The sequence below is a fragment of the Hemibagrus wyckioides genome, linkage group LG08, assembly GCF_019097595.1.
Source record: "Hemibagrus wyckioides isolate EC202008001 linkage group LG08, SWU_Hwy_1.0, whole genome shotgun sequence".
Lineage (NCBI taxonomy): Eukaryota > Metazoa > Chordata > Actinopteri > Siluriformes > Bagridae > Hemibagrus > Hemibagrus wyckioides.
The window spans coordinates 22,170,394-22,189,719 of NC_080717.1; the positions used below are offsets into that span (position 1 = coordinate 22,170,394).

Sequence of the window (19,326 nt, forward strand, 5' to 3'; positions counted from 1 at the left end):
TTGATTATCAGCCTATAGTTTACAAAATTGTAATTCATTTTACAGTTTTTGTGCTTGAATTGCATATCGTGTGACAACTCTTTCCTCTCATTTATTCCAGACACCACTAAACTAAACAGCAGCTACTATGTAGAAACCTTATATGTATCCTGATTTCATGCTAGGTGAGATTCTCCAAAAGCATGTAAACAGACCATTTTAATTACAATATAAACAACAAATTTATAACATATCAAAATGTGTCATAAAAAAAAAGCAGGGGAAATAAGCAATTTGGGTCAAACTCTGAATCCAGTGTCCATCACTATACTGTATAATAATCTGAAGGAAAATGCATAAACCATAAATCTTTTATTTTCATAGATCCTCTGGGATGGAAATATTTACAAAGTGATCAGAAATTAACTACATTGTCAAACCAAATACCCCCACAGACAAAATCTCCTTTAAACTACAAGAACACCCAGTTGCCACCTCTGTGAACACGATTTCTTCATATATTTCGTTTAGCAACATCACCTTGTTGTTTTTAGAAAATTTCTTTTACCCAATCACATTAAACTTGTGCCCATCCTCTGAATATTTGAATAGACATTGGTCAGTTTCCAGATAAGAACATTACTGTCTAACCCTGCACTGAAATCAAATGTTCGAGTGACGAGTAAAAGGCACGTCCTTATTACGTCAGGAAGTGATTGGTTAAAATAAATTATTTTAGCAACAACAAAGGGAAAAAAACAGGAAATATCCTAGCTGAAGAAATCACATTCACCTGACCTCTGGGTTGTGCTCTTTTTGACATGGTCATAGCACTATTGGTATTGATGTGCTCTTAGTGGGGTTTTTAGCATGTGTGTAATCACAGCGATGTCTCCAGACTGTGCATGGGACTTATTATTAAAAACAAACAGGTGGGACCTCGCACACTACTTTATTTGTTTGCTTGTTATATTTATCACTTTACCATTCAACTGTCTGCTAAGCCAGGTTTCTTTAGGCACCACCATGCTGTGCATAATGAATTTCCAATATAGAATTACTTAGCGTTTTTCAGGAAACAAACACTGTTTTTAAAGAGGGCTTCTTCCCCATCTTAGACTTTATAGTTCAGCTTCAACTGTTTGGTCTTGGCCCTGCTTTTTTATTTTCTGGGCACCATTTAATAAGAAAACAGTCAGCATTAAAGTTTATTCAGGGAAAGAAGGATGGGCTTTCCTATGCCTCCAGTAGGGTTGCTAAACCAGTCGACTGCCCTGGCCCATGCCGAAAATCTCCTTGTGGAATAGGGAATCTCCACACCGAGACGTCAGCAGTGTCTAGGAAAGCCGGTCCTGCCATTTGGACAATATGAAAATGCATCGTTCCAGTGGCTTGTTTCAAATGATGCCGGATACATGAAATAGTAATCATGTTACATTTAATACCGTTATAGTCGATGCATATTTATGACATGTTTAAAAAAATACCTGTACATTTGTGCAAAAACGTGGGTATGATCAGTGTTTAACTTTGCAAAATTTGTAAATCCCATTATTACAATCACAGATATATTAATGTTAACTGTACCAAGTTGATGTCCTGTATGTGATTGCAGCATACTTCACAAGCACAGAGCTGAGGTGACAAATATAAAAATGCAGTTACAGCGAGCCAGTCGGTGAAAGACTACCTTTTACTGAGTATACACAGAGCTTCCCATAAGTCTCCATTCTCCTCGGGGACAACATGGATAGATGTATCTATGGTCATAAAGGTTTTGAGAATCAGTACCATCAGCACTTCACTATAAACAAGCCAGTGCTTTACCACTGAGCAGAGGGAGATCATTCAGAAAGCATACACCCCTATGAGTAGATGGTTACACACACCTCTCACCCACATCATAAACATGCAGATGAGGCTAAAATAGTACATTAACGACAAGAAACCAGTAACTAACAAAGAGGAGAACAGCATACAGCAATAAAAAAAAAAAGGAAGGCTCCAAACAAAGGAAGACGCAGTTGGAATTCCTTCGAAATAAGGGTGACTGGCACCATAATCTGAAGGTTTCGGAAGAAGGACATGGGGAAATAGTAACATGGAAACAGCCCTCTGAGAAGGCTTTAGTTCAGGACTACCTACCATGCCAACACTGCTATGCAATGTTCAAGAAGACTGAACTCTGGAGACATGAGAATCATGAGACATGAAAAACGATGAGATGATATGTACATATGGAGATGCATTATTTGCGAGAAAAGGCTGTGAACAATCTCAGCATAGATACATTGCCCAATAGATGAAAGAACTGGGGCGGTTTGTGTTGACTGCCAAGAAACTGACATCCGGGTCAAAACACAAAGATTTTAACTGGTAATTAAAGTAGCCAGGAGTGTGTCAAACTATAGTGCAAACAATTGAATATGGAAAGCCTTCTACTGCAGTCAAAATTGGATTTTCTCTTAAAGGGGCAACAGAAACCTGGATTGGCCATTGTTTGAGGACGTCCGATGTTTTGGCTGAAAAGAAAGCTAAAAAAATTCAAGGAATTGCTAGATAATTCCTGGTCCAGTGACGGCTAATGTTCATAGTACAATAGAACAACGAAGGCTGTGTTCCATTCACAGAGAATATTGTTCCTCTTCAGAACTACTTAAGGAAAGTGGTGGATGAGGCCAAGGCAGAGTTAAGTAAGAATGTGAGCACCACAGCATACAAAATGTTAAGTGAGAGCCTTCTCGCACAAATAATAGGTTTTAATACGAAGCATGAAGGAGAAGCATCACGTGTAAGCTTAGAGACGTATCTTAAAGCAGATACAGGCCCTGTTAACAAGGACATATATGAAACCCTATCACCAGTGGAAAAGCAGCTGAGCCACAGGCTGACACGAATAGTGACACGTGGAAAAAGAGGTATAAAAGTGGAAATTTGAGGAAATTTTCTGAAGAGTGCAAGGCCAAAAATCCAGAGCTCCTTAGATCAACAAAACTGAGAAAGCATGTTGCTACCTTATGCCAACTTCTGGACCTTGACAATCAAGAACTGGAACAAGTAGCTCGTTCTGTTTCATTCCTACTGACCACCAGAGGCAGTATGAATACTTTGGATTATCACAGCACTAGCCAGATAGGTCGAGAGAATATACCAAAGTCACGTGGTGACGTATGCCGAGCTCTGGAGCATTATAACTCAGCACTCCGTCTCTTTCGCTTTCTCGCTTGGTCGAGATAGGTCGTTTTTGGTTGAATTATATATTCGTGCTGTTAAGTACAGCTTACTAGAGCAGCGAAATATCGTCCTCACAAGCTGTGTCAGCGTATTTCTATGTCTTTTCAAAGGTTTTGGAACACTTCAGATGTACTTCTGGTGAGTTTTCATTTTAGTTTTCCATTATTTTTCGTTGGTAACACCCTGTCTCTCTCGGTGCAATCCGGTGACTGGCGTTAACCAGTTTTATCTGCGGCAGCCGGTGCTAGTCACCCGTCTAAGAAAAAGGCCACATCACGAAGTGATAAACATTCGCGTGTGGAGGAAAATTCGCTTTCTAAAACGGTTTCCATGCTTTCTTCAGAAATGGCGGAACTGAAACGCCTGCTTCATTCACTTCAGCCTGCCCAATCTGCTCAAACCAGCATTTTTTCCCCAGACAGCCCTCAGCTGCGAATTCCTTTGCCATACCACCATGTAAGGATTTTGCGACTGAATTTTTTAACGCTCTCACAGGTTTTGGTCCGCCTAAGCGGCGCCTTAAAGGTTGCTCGAGTTCTTGCGACTATGACTGAAGCTGATTCCATTGGGATGGGTTGTGCTCCAGAAATAGAGCAGCCTGTTGCAGCCTTGGTGGTGTCCCCTGACGAGGCTTTACGAGGTAATGTGCAAAGTCCCAGTGCGCAATGTGGTCGCACAGATTCATTACTGAAAAAGGCAAACGAGTCTGTCGCCTACATAGCTCATACAGAACACACGATCTGTCAATTATTTCTTGCTGCCACCAGTCCTCTGGAACCAGCAAATGGCTGTTTTGGCCACGGGCCATGTAACCTGTGAGCTGGGTAACCTTACAGCCACACTTTTGGCAGCCTGCCAAAAGTGGAAAAGAGGGTAAAATTGTCTGAAGCCACTCGCCAACTGACCCAGGTGCAGTGCAACTCTACTTTTAAGATGCCAGCAGTTCAGAATAGTCATCACTATGCCACAATACACACCCGTTTCCGCTAGCATGCTGCATCTCACAGCTCCATCAAAGGCCTAGTGTTAATGACACAAGGGCTTCTCGGCCACCTCAACGACAGTTGCCAGGAGGACCCAGTCAGCGTCCCTCCACGGCCACTAAAAGCTGTATACATAAAGCCTGAGATATCCAGGCCGGTGGTCGATCGTTTTTCAACAGAACAGCTAAAGTACTGGAAGACCAACACAGCAGACCCCTGGGTCTTGTCAACTCAAACAGAGGATATACTTTACAGTTTCGATGCCGGCCTCCCAGATTTTCAGGAATTGTTCCAATGGTTGTCAGAGACACAGTTCATTCAATGGCTCTCTCTCTAGAATTTCATTGTCTGATAGAGAAGGGAACCATAGAAAAAGTTCATCCCCTCGTTCAGGAAGACGGGTTTTATTCAACACGTTTTTTAGTTCCGAAAAAGGATGGTGGGTTCTCGATTTCAGGGGTCTGAATTCTCGATTTCAGGGGTCTGAATTTGTTCCTGAAAGTCCTTCCTTTTTCGAATGCTGCGCACAGCCGATGTTCTTTGGTCTGCGGCAGCAGATGATTGGTTTGGGAATGTCGACCTGAAAGATGCATATTTTCACATTCCAATTGCTGTTCATCAAAGGAAGTTTCTGCGTTTTAGTTTCCAAAATCAAGCCTACCAGTTCAAGGTTCTACCTTTCGGCCTTTCCCTTGCTCTCTGCGTCTTCATAAGGTGTCTCTGGATGAAAGGCATGCATGTCCTGCCATATCTGGATGACTGGCTGCTTTGTGCACCCGCAAGACAGCAGGCCATGCAAGACTCCAAACTGCTTTTGAGGCACGTGCAGAAGTTGGGTTTCCTGTGAACGAGAAAAAGAGCTGTCTGATTCCAGCACAGACCACTACGTTCATAGGAATGACTCTGAACTCCCATCTGACGTCTGCCTCCCTGTCTCAGGGATGTGGGACAAACATTCTGCAACTCTTGGCTGTGTGTGTTTGTTCCCCAGAATGAAGAAATAAAGTGACTTGATTCTGGTGTACACAAATTTGTGTGTTAAGACAAAGCATATTCATTTTATGTATTGTAAGTATATTTTGTGAATGTTAATTAGAATTAAAATTTGTTTTTGTTTTTTTTGATTCAGTCAACTATAATAACATATATATAGTTCACAGTTGCATCTCATTGCATAAATTGTTAATACTTTTCATTTTTATGACTTTTTGTTCTTACCCCCTTCTTGTTTGTACCCCCCCCTCGGTTTGCAGGATAGGTGGCGAGTTAGATCTAAGACAAAAACGACTTCTCTACAGGAAAACCTGCTTCAGTTCATTTTAGCACGTAAATAAAAGGACGGAACAGGAAAAGTGCTTTGAACTTGCAATTATAAGTGAATATTTTATCGACACATCAGGCTTCCTTTGAATTCACGACAAACACCGCTTGATTAAGACAAGACATTTAGTAAATGCTACGTGTTTTACAGTAAATAATACGCATTTATTGTGCTTTTATAAGATCAAAAAGTCAGAGTCGGATGTTCATTACAGAGAGAAACCATGATCTAATGGTGTAAAAGCACATGTTAGTTTAAGAGCAGAGTAACTTCTACAGACACACTGACCCTACATAAACACCGTTATAAACCTCTTCTCTGTGGTGAACTGTGAATATAAGGAGATCACAAACAGCTCGGATACAGAGCTCCACAAATAAACCACAGAGAGAGCACCAACATACACCTGGTTTACATTATAACTAAACAAACAGAAACAGTCTATCTTTAACAGTAGAGAGAGGGGTGCACCGTTCCCGGAGGTACTGCAATACCGGGTCGATGCGTGGAGTGGACGGAGCAAGCCCCTATTCCATCTCCCTGCTCCAAAAATCAATTTAATATATGGTCCCCGGGTAGGGGACGTATCAGATATTAAACTGATAAGAACAGATACTACACTTGATCTTAGCCAAAAGGCCGAGAAGCGATACCGAGAACAGCCAACAACAAACGGTGCCATTCTACAGAACTGTAAACCCGAGGACGGTTAATATTCTCGCTTAATATTCTATAATAAACCAGTAGAAATCATGCTGAACATATTCATACTAAAATTAGCGGAGAAAATAGTGATTTAAGCGGCATTTAACAATGAAACAAAAGGGAAACGATAAAGAACGCGCGCGCGCACACAGTCCTATCAGATGCGAGCACACACAATCCTCCACACTACAAACTCACAATTTAGTCAGAAAGTAAGTTTCCAAGACAACCATTTAAACTGGATTAAAATCCTTCGATTGCAGCAACCAACACATTACAAATAATATGTAGGGATTTTAAAAAGATTTAAGAAAATTTACATGAGTTTAACAATACTGCCTCTCAGCGGTCAAATTTGGTATTGCAGGGGAGAAAATGTATACCTACAACTTGACCCTCAAATTGCCTACAACTTTGTACAACATTTTTAAAAAGTATTTCTTTGCTAGAAGAAGATAAATTACTGGCAAACTTTTTAATACATGCAATATAAATATACAGTAAGAGGTCAGAATCACCAAACATGTACTAAATACAATTTTAAGCAGAAATACTGATTTATAGTTATTACCTAAAAACACGTTTTATCGTGGTACTGAGGAGGAATACTTTTTTCCAGATAAACTCTCTCAACTATTCTAAGACATGGACAACATTTTCATCAGTCCTAAATTGACTAAAACTGAAAAGAAGCTCGTCTTTATAACTGCGCCACTCATCCGCCATTTTCACTCAGCCCTTCAGAGAGGCCTAATTATATACAAAGCTCTGCTTACCTTAATGTCATTTACTCTGGACACACAATATTTCCCAACAAAATGCATTCAAGTGACACTTTGTGTTTTTAAATAAATAAATAAAACCTTTTTGTTCTTGTTTATCTTACACACACTGTCACGGGTATCTAACGGACAGTCTTGAGCCAGCAATCCAAACTCATGTGACGGTATAAAATTTCCAAACAAACTAATTTTAAACGCGTTTCAAATCATGAAAACAATTATAACACATTAAAGAAATGAGCTTTAATTACTCCAAGTACTTGTCCGGTTAGGTGAAATGTAGGAAAATGTAATCTTTTACCGAAAATTGCAATCACCTGCAGCTGCAAAATCAGCAGTCGGATCTGCAGCAGCGCCACCTAGAGGTCTGATTCAAAAGAGCGGGGCAAAAATAAAGCGTCATCACATGGCCATACTGTGTTATTATTGACGATATAAGATTGTTTTGAATCGTTATTACAAATTAATACACATACTTACAACCCCTGACGGTCCTAGAATACCCCTGTCCCGAACACTTTAACGTTTTCCATTGCTGTAATTTACTCAGATAGTTGTTAACTAGCTGATTAAGTGAATCAGGTGAAGTGGGAGCAGAGAAAACACTAAACTGGGTATAGTTCTGGACCTGTGTTGGGATCCTAGAAGATAATGAATTTGTTCCTATAGTCTGTCTCTCTGTCTGTTCTCTGCAAATGAATGTGTTAAATAGTTTCCTGCAGCAAATATATCTTTTAAAACAATATACTGATAACATATCACGGTGTGTATGAAGAGACCGACACATCATGTACCTGCTAATGCTTGAGCTAATATTGCCAATAAAGCAATAACAATGCTAAACAATTAACTTATTTTTGCAATACTGTGTAACTGTAGCATTTGTAACTAAATACACATCTTTTATTGCCAAAGACACACATTACTCACACTTACAAAATGTAAATTGAACCAGAATCACAGTTCATATTTCTCATAATTAGACAGTAAGTAACTGACAAATATTACAATAGAAAAATGAAATCCATAAAGAGTCGGATCAGCATTAATTCCCAAAACAGGAATGAAACTACAGTGAAACGAACAGAATCAAAGAGCCTTTTCTAACGGCATGTGCAGCACAACAGAACATAACTTATCGCCTTTTACAAGTCTCAAAAGAAGCCATCATTTTCAGGTCAAGAGGTGAAAAACTTCTGCACTAAAGAAATATCGTCAACAGATCATCAATTTGTTATATTCCCAAAGGGCCTATGGGATAATTTGGTAAAACTAAATTTAGTGTGCTCATCATTCAGAAGTATTTTTAAGATTTAAGATTTAAGTAAGATTTTGTTCAGTTAGGGAGAATTATATTTTACTGCTCACCATTTTATAGGTTTGGTTTATGAGTTTCTGCAAACCGATTTTCATTTAGCAATCTCATTATGTTGGCTTGAAAAAGCCGTTCACAGTTTTGCTTTATCAGATTATTACTATTATAAATAAACAGGTGGGACCTTGGACACTACTTTATTTGTTTGCTTGTTACATTTACCACTTAACCATTCGACTGCCTGCTAAACCGGGTTTCTTCAGGCACCACCATGCTGTACATAATGAATTTCCAACATAGAATTACTTATCGGTTTTTCAGTAAACAGACACTTCTTAAAGAGGCTTCTTCCCCCATCATAGTCTTTATATCTTGGCTCAACTGTTTGGTGTTGGCCCTGCTTTTTTTAGTTTCTGGACACCATGTAATAAGAAAACAGTCAGCATTAAAGCTCATCATCATCAGGCTGCTGCTGTTGTTTTAAAAGTGTATTTCAGTAGGCTATAGCTTTGTTTATTGATTTAATATTTTCAACTATCTAACTGAGTATCAAACGTTGTGCTTTTTTGTGAAATGTCCGACACGTCTTTCTTTAGCTGTGTGCTTTCACGGTCACGTGACCTGAATACATAAACAGTCATAATGGTGATCAGACAGGATATTCAAATAATGAGCTTGTTTCTTTTTAGGTGTACGTGTTTGTTATTGTTTTATATTGAAACTACACATCTACAAGAACACAGTTGCATCTCATTGTGTAAACTGTCAATACTTTCAATTTTATGACTTTTTATTCTTAATTACTTTCAATAGTTGAATTAAGTTTAATTAAGGTTGATGGCAGACAATGAAATAAATTTATTATTAAAATATAAATCCCAATCTATCTTTCTATATATTATAGAGTTTACACATTTATTTATATATTATTTTATTTTTATATATAGAATATATTATATTACATTTTTTTAATTTTTATTTTATACTTTTATATTATATTTACTGTTTATATTTATATTATATATACATGTATATACACACACACACGCATATGCATAGCCGATAACTATTGGTTTTTCACAATTATTTTGTCTTTGATTTCTACGTTTAATTTTACCTATTTTTCTCTCTATATTTTTAACTATATCCCTTTATTTTTCATTTCCACACACTAATTTTTACTCTTTTCTTTCTTTAATGTAGGACAGTCGTAAAAAGCATTTCACTACATGTCATACTGTGTATGATTTCGTATGTGATGAATAAAATTTCAATTTGAATTTGATCATGATACAAGATCCCAGACTTAGACAAAGGAGACAAAGGAGACTAAGCATTCCGCTTAGTATTGCAGCTTTCAAACCTGCTTAAAACAAACCTGCTTGTTTGCAACAGCTACCACACACAACCACTGGGAAACCACTAGCATCGCATTTTACATTAATGAATTAGTAATTTCTATGTAGTAAATTCAGGATGTTTTCAAAATCTGGTAAGCATCATTGTCCTTTCGCAGCATGACCGGCTGTATCTTATTCATAATGAAATCAAATGTGCTTCTTCTGCATGTGGCAGTGCAATGTTACAACATTAAGAAACTCAGCAGAACCTGCACAGGTTCAGCAAACACAACAAAATTGTATCTAACTTTAGTACAGTGGATATCAGGGGAGAGCGCGAACGCAGTCCCCCACTACCAGAAATTATGCAGTCGAGATTCCCACATTTGGGGAATTCGCACGGGTCAGCACAACCGGAGTGCAATGGCTGAGCCTCGCCCTGGGTGAACCACCTTCTTGATCATGGTATCTCCCCTGCCAGGTAAGTATGAATTGCAGAGCCCTCGGCTAGAGACTGCACCACCAAACACACCCTTCACCATCATGGTGAGGAACCTAACACTAATCATTACACAATAATCTGAGACTAAAACACTGCAGTTTACACGTGCTGCAAAAAAATAAAGTCAGTAGAGAAGAAAGAGTGCACTTTTACAGTCAGCAATAAGAGGGAGCAGAAACGCTGAATTTTAAGAAGACTGTTTTAAAGAGTGTTTTAAAGCCTGCCTACCATTAACCCCGCCCCTTCGCTTTGCACTCCCACAGCTTGCTAATCAGTTTTAGCCAAAACAAAACAACTCTACAAGAAATCTTGATTCCGTTCGTTGATCTATAACTAGTACTGTAAAAGGTTGTTTTCTATTAAAGAAACTTAAAACATTTATTACTCATAGGTCAATGGAAGACAAGAAATTTCTTCACCTTCTTGATCATGGTATCTCCCCTGCCAGGTAAGTATGAATTGCAGATCCCTCGGCTAGCGACTGCACTACCCTTTACCATCATGGTGAGGAACCTAACACTAATCATTACACAAACATCTGAGACTAAAACACTGCAGTCTACACGTGCTGCTAAAAATAAAACTACATTTATTACATAAAAAACAGTGTGATCGACCATTTTCTAAGCAACTAAACAGTACAATAACCCCACCCCCACGGCTTGCAGCTCAGAGACAATGTTTCTCCAGGACCCTGGTGTTACATAAGAGAACGTAACATATAGCTACAGAACCGAAACACCACCACAGAGCTAAGAACAAAGTCTGTCTGAACTACAGAGCTACATGTTAAATGTTAAGCCACTGTTGAAAACTTTGATTTGAGATTGTTCAGTTAGGGAGAATTATATTTTACTGCTCACCATTTTATAGGTTTGGTTTATGAGTTTGTCGTTTCTGCAAACCGATTTGCATTTAGCAATCTCATTATGTTGGCTTGAAAAAGCCGTTCAGTTTTGCTTTATCAGATTATTACTATTATAAATAAACAGGTGGGACCTTGGACACTACTTTATTTGTTTGCTTGTTACATTTACCACTTAACCATTCGACTGCCTGCTAAACCGAGTTTCTTCAGGCACTACCATGCTGTACATAATGAATTCCCAATGTAGAATTACTTATCGGTTTTTCAGTAAACAGACACAGTTCTTATTGCATATTGCAGTGCTCCAGTCTTCCCAGTATTGTAGCTTTCAAACTAGCTGAAAGCAGCCCACAAACATGCTTGATTGCACCAGTTAATAGCCCACTGTGTCTTATTCCACATAAAACCAGGTGTGGTTCTTCTGCACGCTTTAACGCCATGTCAGAATAGAAACATACTCAGCAGAACCTGTACAGCTTCAGCAAATGCAATAACATTGTATCTAACTTTAGTACAGTGAATATCAGGGGAGAGCGCGAACGCAGTCCCCCACCACCAGAAATTATGCAGTCGAGATTCCCACATTTGGGGAATTCGCACGGGTCAGCACAACCGGAGTGCAATGGCTGAGCCTCGCCCTGGGTGAACCACCTTCTTGATCATGGTATCTCCCCCTGCCAGGTAAGTATGAATTGCAGAGCTCTCGGCTAGAGACTGCACCACCAAACACACCCTTCACCATCATGGTGAGGAACCTAACACTAATCATTACACAATAATCTGAGACTAAAACACTGCAGTTTACACGTGCTGCAAAAAATAAAGTCAGTAGAGAAGAAAGAGTGCAATTTTACAGAGTCAGCAATAAGAGGGAGCAGAAACACTGAATTTTAAGAAGACTGTTTTAAAGAGAATTTTAAAGCCTGCCTACCATTAACCCCGCCCCTTCGCTTTGCACTCCCACAGCTTGCTAATCAGTTTTAGCCAAAACAAAACAACTCTACAAGAAATCTTGATTCCGTTCGTTGATCTATAACTAGTACTGTAAAAGGTTGTTTTCTATTAAAGAAACTTAAAACATTTATTACTCATAGGTCAATGGAAGACAAGAAATTTCTTCATTTGAACAATAAAATTGTTATAACTGGAAAAATAAAGAGCTCAATCACAGGGATTAATACACACAGACACTGAAATAAAAGATCACTAAAGCTCACTGTCATGTATTTTATAGCAACATGTGGCTAAATTCTTGAAGCAAAATGTGTGCATTAGTTTTCTATAAACTACATGACTGACAGTAGGTCTGGCCGTAACAAATGAAAGCTCCATATAATCTAAGGCTAATATAATTTCCTACAGCCGAACATCCAGTCCTGTTATTATTATTTATAAAACCAGATGTGGTACATCTGCATATTGCAGTGCTCCATTCTGCCCAGTATTGTAGCTTTCCAACTTGCTTGATTGCACCAGTTAACAGGCCACTGTAGCTTGTTCCTCATAAAACCAGGTGGGGTTCTTCTGCACGCTTTAATGCCATGTCAGAGCAGAAAGATACCCAGCAGAACCTGTACAGCTTCAGCAAATGCAATAACATTGTATCTAACTTTAGTACGCTGAATATCAGGGGAGAGCGCGAACGCAGTCCCCCACTACCAGAAATTATGCAGTCGAGATTCCCACATTTGGGGAATTCACACGGGTCAGCACAGCCGGAGTGCAATAGCTGAGCCTCGCCCTGGGTGAACCACCTTCTTGATCATGGTATCTCCCCTGCCAGGTAAGTATGAATTGCAGAGCCCTCGGCTAGCGACTGCACCAACAAACACACCCTTTACCATCATGGCGAAGAACACAGAGCTAATCATTACACAAACATCTGAATCTAAAATGCTGCAGTCTATAAATGCTGCTAAAAATAAGGCTACATTTATTACATATAAAACAATGTGATGATTATTTTCTAAGCCACTAAACAGTACAATACTTCCCATGATGCATTGCTGCTGAATATGTAATGAGATCCACAGTGTTCAGGAAAATGCTTTTGTAACCAAAACACTTTACACTAAAAAGTAGTCAGTCCAGAAGAAAGGGCACAAAGCTATACTGCTACATATCACAAAGCTATATCAGCAGCAGGAAACAACTAAACTATTTTCAACAATTTTATTAAGGTTGTTTTACAGTTAGTTACAGTTTGCAATTATAAGTGACTCTAAAATCACAATATTTAAACAAAAGCAAGCAAGAAGTTTGTGTCCGACCGGTAATGTGATCCGGACACAACATTCCCGATAGATAGTTCCGGATGGATAGTTCCGTATGCCGTAAATGATCCGTTTGTTGTACCCAGGCTTACAAATGGAGTTTTAGATTACTAACTATAAATACTATAATTGATACTTTAGAATATTTTATCGACACATCAGGCATCCTTTGAATTCACGAGAAACACCGCTTGATGATTAAGACAAGACATTTAGTAAACGCTACGTGTTTTACAGAAAATAATACGCATTTATGGTGCTTTTATAAGATCAAAAAGTCAGAGTCGGATGTTCATTACAGAGAGAAACCATGATCTAATGGTGTAAAAGCACATGTTAGTTTAAGAGCAGAGTAACTTCTACAGACACACTGACCCTACATAAACACCGTTATAAACCTCTTCTCTGTGGTGAACTGTGAATATAAGGAGATCACAAACAGCTCGGATACAGAGCTCCACAAATAAACCACAGAGAGAGCACCAACATACACCTAGCTTACATTATAACTAAACAAACAGAAACAGTCTATCTTTAACAGTAGAGAGAGGGGTGCACCGTTCCCAGAGGTACTGCAATAACGGGTCGATGCGTGGAGTGGACGGAGCAAGCCCCTATTCCATCTCTTTGCTCCAAAAATCAATTTAATATAGGGTCCCCGGATAGGGGACGTATCAGATATTAAACTGATAAGAACAGATTTTTTTTTTTTTTTTTTTTTTATTAGAACCAGTTCCACACAACAATAAACGATACATCAAATCCAGCAAAACAAAACCAGTCCGTCCCTCTTAAATCCCTCCCACTTACCACACATCAATATAAAACCCAAAACAATCAGATCCACAGTCACATTTCTTGTCATAACACAAACCACCTTACACAAAAATTTAATTCACAAAGAAAATGATCACAAATACGTCAGGAGACCAAAATGTTCAAATCCAACAGAATACAGAAATTTAAACGATCCCACCCCCATCACCTCACCGGTCTGGCCACCATGGGGCCCCCAGTACCGTGGTTCCCAAAAAACCTCCCCCCTCCAAAACTCCCACTCCTACCCTCACAAAGCCCTCCCCCCCTTGCTCCTCACCTTGCACCTTACGGAGCTTGGCCCTGAATAACCGGAATAGACGTGCCTGACTGACGCATCGGGACAGGCTCCGAATGCCCTCGCACCTCGCGCCCCAAAGAATGCACTTTGCCACCGAGACGGCCTGCCACAGAGGCCTTGCCATCCCTGGCCCCATGAGCCCCAATCCGCTGCCATACAGCACAAGATCGCGGCCTATCGCTGCCCCCCTCTTCAGCGGGCAACCACTCCGACACGTGTCTCCAGAAGAGGGCCGCGATGGGACATGACCACAATGCATGGTCAATGGTCTCCTCGCCCCCGCACCCATTTGGACACAGGGGCGTCCGAGTTGAGCCGTGCCTATAGAGCCTCTCCCTCACAGGGAGGCGCCCCAGCGCCCCCAACCAGTGCAGATCCTTGCTGGCCCCATCTAGCCACTTCGGCTGAATCCTCGCCCAATCTACACCCGGCGTGCGGGTCAATGCCTCGCTCATGTGTTCTGCGCAACAGTCCTTCCACTTCTTATACAGCCTACGGTGTTCCAGGACGAGACTGTCCACCAGGCACCACGGCTGGTCCCGGACGAACTCGACCGCCTTTTGGTAATGCCATGGGCGGTCGACCGACCACGGTGCCGTGCCTCTCCAGGGAATCACCGTTCGCAAAGTGAAACCCAGCCAAAACTTTGCAAACAGGGCCGATATATGTCCCTCCGACCCCCTGGTCAATCTCGCCGCAAAGGACATGAACAAGGCCATGGTCTTGAGGGGGGCACAAATCACACCTCTGCCCCCTTTCTCTCAATCCCTATACATTCGTACGCGGGCGACCTGCTCGTTCCTCCCTCCCCAAATGAACGTAAACACAAGGCGCTCTAGGCGCCGTCCTGTCACAAAGGGGACAGGGAAGACATAGGCAAGATGGTTCAATCTTGCCAACAGGTCGGCATTGACCGCAAGCACCCTCCCCGAAAGAGAGAGATCCCTCCGGTTCCAGCTTTCAGCCCTCGCCTGTACTTTCCTGAGGGCAACGTCCCAGTTCTTCTGGGCGTTGTCCTCCCTCCAGAAGACGATGCCCAGAATCCTGAGCCCATCCTGGCACAGAGAGAAACCCCCCGGGACCTCAGACCTTCCAGCCCACGTTCCAGCATAAAGTACGGAGGACTTCCCGCGGTTAACCCGTGCACCAGTAGCATCTGAGAACGCCTCGATCACCCGCTCCAATGCGCGGAAGTCCTCATCTCGGCCGAGGAACAGCGTAGTGTCGTCGGCATACGCCGACACCTTGGCCCTAACCCCGTTCGCGCCCGGGATATGAAGTCCCTGAAATGGATCTCTTCTCAGCCTCTCCACCAGAGGCTCTAGGAACAGCACATAGAGCATCGGCGAGAGCGGGCACCCCTGCCTGACCCCCCCTTTCTGCTCGATCAACGCGGAAAGATGTCCGTTAATGGTGACACGGCTCACTGCCCCGGTATAAAGCAGTCGCACCATGGCAGTGAAAACCGGACCAAAGCCCATTCGCTCCAGGAGCGCAAACAGAAACGCGTTCGACACACGATCGAAGGCCTTCTCCTGGTCCAAATTCAGCAAAGCCAACGGTACCTGGCGTTGCGTCGCCCATGCCAAAGCATCTCTGACCAGCGCCAGGTTCATACCACACGTCCATCCGGGCACCCCACAAGTCTGGTCAGGGTGCACCACCGTGGCCATCACCCTTCTGAGGCGTAGGGCCAGTAACTTGGCAACGATCTTATAATCTGCCGTCAGCAACGTGATCGGCCGCCAGTTTGCCAAGTCCGCCCTGTCACCCTTCTTGTGTAGAAGGGCGATATGCCCGACTCTCGCTGACTGTGGAAGGAGCCCAGCCCCAAATGCCTCCCTGTAAACGGCCATCAGATCTGGGCCCACGAGGGGCCAAAAGGTCCGGTACCACTCCACAGGGAGACCGTCCCCTCCAGGAGCCACGCCTGTCTCCAGAGAGAGCATAGCGCTCTCCATCTCCTCTAGAGACACCTGCTCTTCCAACTCCACTACGCTTTCCCCAGGCAGTCTATCTACCACAGAGTCCAGAAACCCGGCTGCCAGTTCACCGCTCGATCCCCTTCGTTGGAAGAGGTCACAGTAAAAGGCACTAGCGCAGCCCAACATGTCCTCGGGCACGGTCAGTACCCGGGTACCATCACTTAAACCCTCTATATAAGACCCTCGCTGCCGGCTTCTGACACTATTAAAAAAGAAGCGTGTAGGGCGCTCGTCCAACTCAAGTGCCTGCCTACCCGCCTGAACAAAGTAGTTGCGGGCCTCCGCCTCAAAGTGAGCTCGTAGGGCTTCACTGGCATCCCTGAGCCGCCCGCAATCTCCATCTATCCAAGCCGAAGCAAGGACTCTTGACCACTGCCTGGCTCTTTCCACTCTCCGTCTTGCCATCTCCTGGCCCCACCAGCGGACCAGGGTGGCAACTCTCTTTTTCAGGTCCTCCCACCACTCACGCTGTGTGTCGTACAGCACCCGCAACCCTCGCCAACCTGTGTACAGATGGCGAAAAATCTCAACAAAGGCAGGGTCCTGCAAGATGGAACAGTTCAATCTCCAACAACCTCGTCCCCTTTGACAACCCTCAACTTCGATGCTGCCGAGCACCATGCAGTGGTCGGAGGCCCAAAAGGGCCTCAGGAAGCACGCGTGCACCTTCACCCCCTCTGGCAAAAACAGGAGGTCGAGCCTAGATGCATCACCCCGTGAGTTCCTCCAAGTCCAGCCCGGAGAATGCGGATCGACCACCCTGTAAACGTCAACCAGGCCTGCTCCTGACATCGTATGGGCCAGCTCCGCCCCCCCCCCTCCGACTCTACATCCACATTGAAATCCCCCCCAACCAGCAATACTCTATTTGTGCAGAAAAGAGGCTCCAGCAGGCGGAAGAACCCCCGCCGTTGCCCTCCCCTACACGGTGCGTACACCCCTATAGCCCTGTACTTAGTCCCCCTCCACTTCCCATCCACACAGATAATCCTCCCTGGCACTACCGAAACTACATTTTCCACCTCCCACTCAAAAGATTTGAACAGCACCCCCACTCCATCTCCCCTCCCCTCACCCACACCCCAAACGGCTGGACCGAGATCCCACCCCCTCGTGAACTCAACCGCCTCCCGCTCCGAGCCCAAATGGACTTCCTGCAAAAATAACAGATCAAATGAAACCGAACGCAAACTCGAAAACACGGCCATCCTTTTGAGAGGCTGCTTGATGCCCCGCACATTAAGTGATGCTATTCTAATCATCAAAAAAAACTTTTTCCTTCTTTTTTTTTTTCTAGAAGAATCCGAACCAGTCAACACAATCCCAAGGCACTTTCCCCAAAACCAAGCCTTCAACAAAAAAAAACCTCCCTCCACCCACCCTCACCAGCCAAACCTTCACTCCCCTCCTTCCCTCCCTCCCCACCCCCCCAAAATCCACAGTCCTCCTCACACCCCAACTGTTGCTCATTCCATTTTCCACTACCCATCTTATTCAATGGTATTACTATCCCCCTCCACCCCTGCCAGCCCCTGTTCTGACCCGTCTTGCCACAACTTGTGTCCACCCCTCCTCCTCCCTTGTCCCTCCATCCCGCTGTAAACAATCCTCCCCCAAAGTATGTACAGCCCGCGCCCCCTCCACCTCAATCTCCCTTGTACCTATAATGTCCCCTGCAGTCAGGAGGTCAAACTCCCGTCCTCTCTCCAGACGTGACCTCTTTGTTCTTCTCTCCTCCGTCGCCCCCTCCGCCTCTGTGGTAGCTCCAGACCCGGAGAGTCTGCCGCCCTCCCCCATATCCTGCTCTGGATACCTGCTGGATCCGAACCTCCTTGCCAGATGGCCCTGCTACCTCCTCGCTCACTGGCCCGCTTGATGCCGCAGGCTCTGCTGCCCCTTCGGTGAACACCGCTTCCTCCCCCTTTTCCCGGGCACTTAAGGAAAAAAATTCCTCAGCAAAAAGACTAACATAAGTCCCCTTTCTCGATGGGCACTGGCGATACAGGTGCTCCTCGCTACCACACAGACTGCAGGCCTTTGGCGCACCACACTCGGCCGCGAGGTGGTCCTCCGAACCACAGATGCGGCACCTCCGTCCAGGGCAGACCTCCTTTGCGTGGCCAAGGGCCCCACACTTCCAGCAGTACAACGGCTGGCCAGGGTAGTGGAGGAAACCCCGGTTGGGACCGATAGAAAAATTCCCCGGAGGGTGGACCAGACCACCCGGAGCAGCCGGGTCCGTCTCCAATCTGACGAGAAACCTGCGCTTCCCGTTCCAGACGCCGAAGCGCCCCCGCAGCTTCTCCCCTGCTGAGACAGAAGAGCAGTACCGTGCCAAAAAAGATCTGATGACCTCATCCGCCACGAAGGGGTTATAAACGTGCACAGTGATGGGGACCTCATCCATGGCGAACAACGGGACCAGCCGAAGACCACGAAGCACCTCCTCTTCCCTGAGCCGCGAGCACCGGTCGAAAAAGGTAGAGCAGTCAGTGAAGGCAGCGAAAGTGATGTCCAGGAACCCCGAAGAGCAAAAATCCTGCAGGCAAAGAACCTTGGAGGGAGCCATTCCGCTAAAGTCCCTGAGCAGCCGGAGCAAAATCCAATCCCAGCAAAATCGCTTCTTCACGTCCTCCGCAGCATCTCTGCAGAGCTCCACCCGAACAGAATGACGAAGCCGTACCACTCGAGCCGGCTGACGTTCAGCTCCTCTCTCCATGGCCACACTTGATCTTAGCCAAAAGGCCGAGAAGCGATACCGAGAACAGCCAACAACAAACGGTGCCATTCTACAGAACTGTAAACCCGAGGACGGAAAATACCGTTCTCGCTTAATATTCTATAATAAACCAGTAGAAATCATGCTGAACATATTCATACTAAAATTAGCGGAGAAAATAGTGATTTAAGCGGCATTTAACA

The 19,326-nt window shown here is 43.7% G+C and overlaps 4 non-coding genes and 1 pseudogene across 4 annotated transcripts; all 5 read right to left on the reverse strand.

Moving 5' to 3' along the window:
- Positions 1-5,977: 5,977 nt before the first annotated feature.
- LOC131358578 (U2 spliceosomal RNA) lies at positions 5,978-6,168 on the reverse strand. The gene has a single exon (XR_009205527.1). It is a non-coding gene; the product is annotated as a U2 spliceosomal RNA (small nuclear RNA).
- A 3,816-nt stretch (positions 6,169-9,984) lies between these two features.
- LOC131358534 (U1 spliceosomal RNA) lies at positions 9,985-10,148 on the reverse strand. The gene has a single exon (XR_009205485.1). It is a non-coding gene; the product is annotated as a U1 spliceosomal RNA (small nuclear RNA).
- A 1,405-nt stretch (positions 10,149-11,553) lies between these two features.
- Positions 11,554-11,718, reverse strand: LOC131358549 (U1 spliceosomal RNA). Its single transcript, XR_009205500.1, has one exon. It is a non-coding gene; the product is annotated as a U1 spliceosomal RNA (small nuclear RNA).
- A 938-nt stretch (positions 11,719-12,656) lies between these two features.
- Positions 12,657-12,820, reverse strand: LOC131358544 (U1 spliceosomal RNA). The gene has a single exon (XR_009205495.1). It is a non-coding gene; the product is annotated as a U1 spliceosomal RNA (small nuclear RNA).
- Positions 12,821-13,849: 1,029 nt separating this feature from the next.
- Positions 13,850-14,056, reverse strand: LOC131358738 (U2 spliceosomal RNA; annotated as a pseudogene).
- Between the last annotated feature and the right edge of the window lie 5,270 nt (positions 14,057-19,326).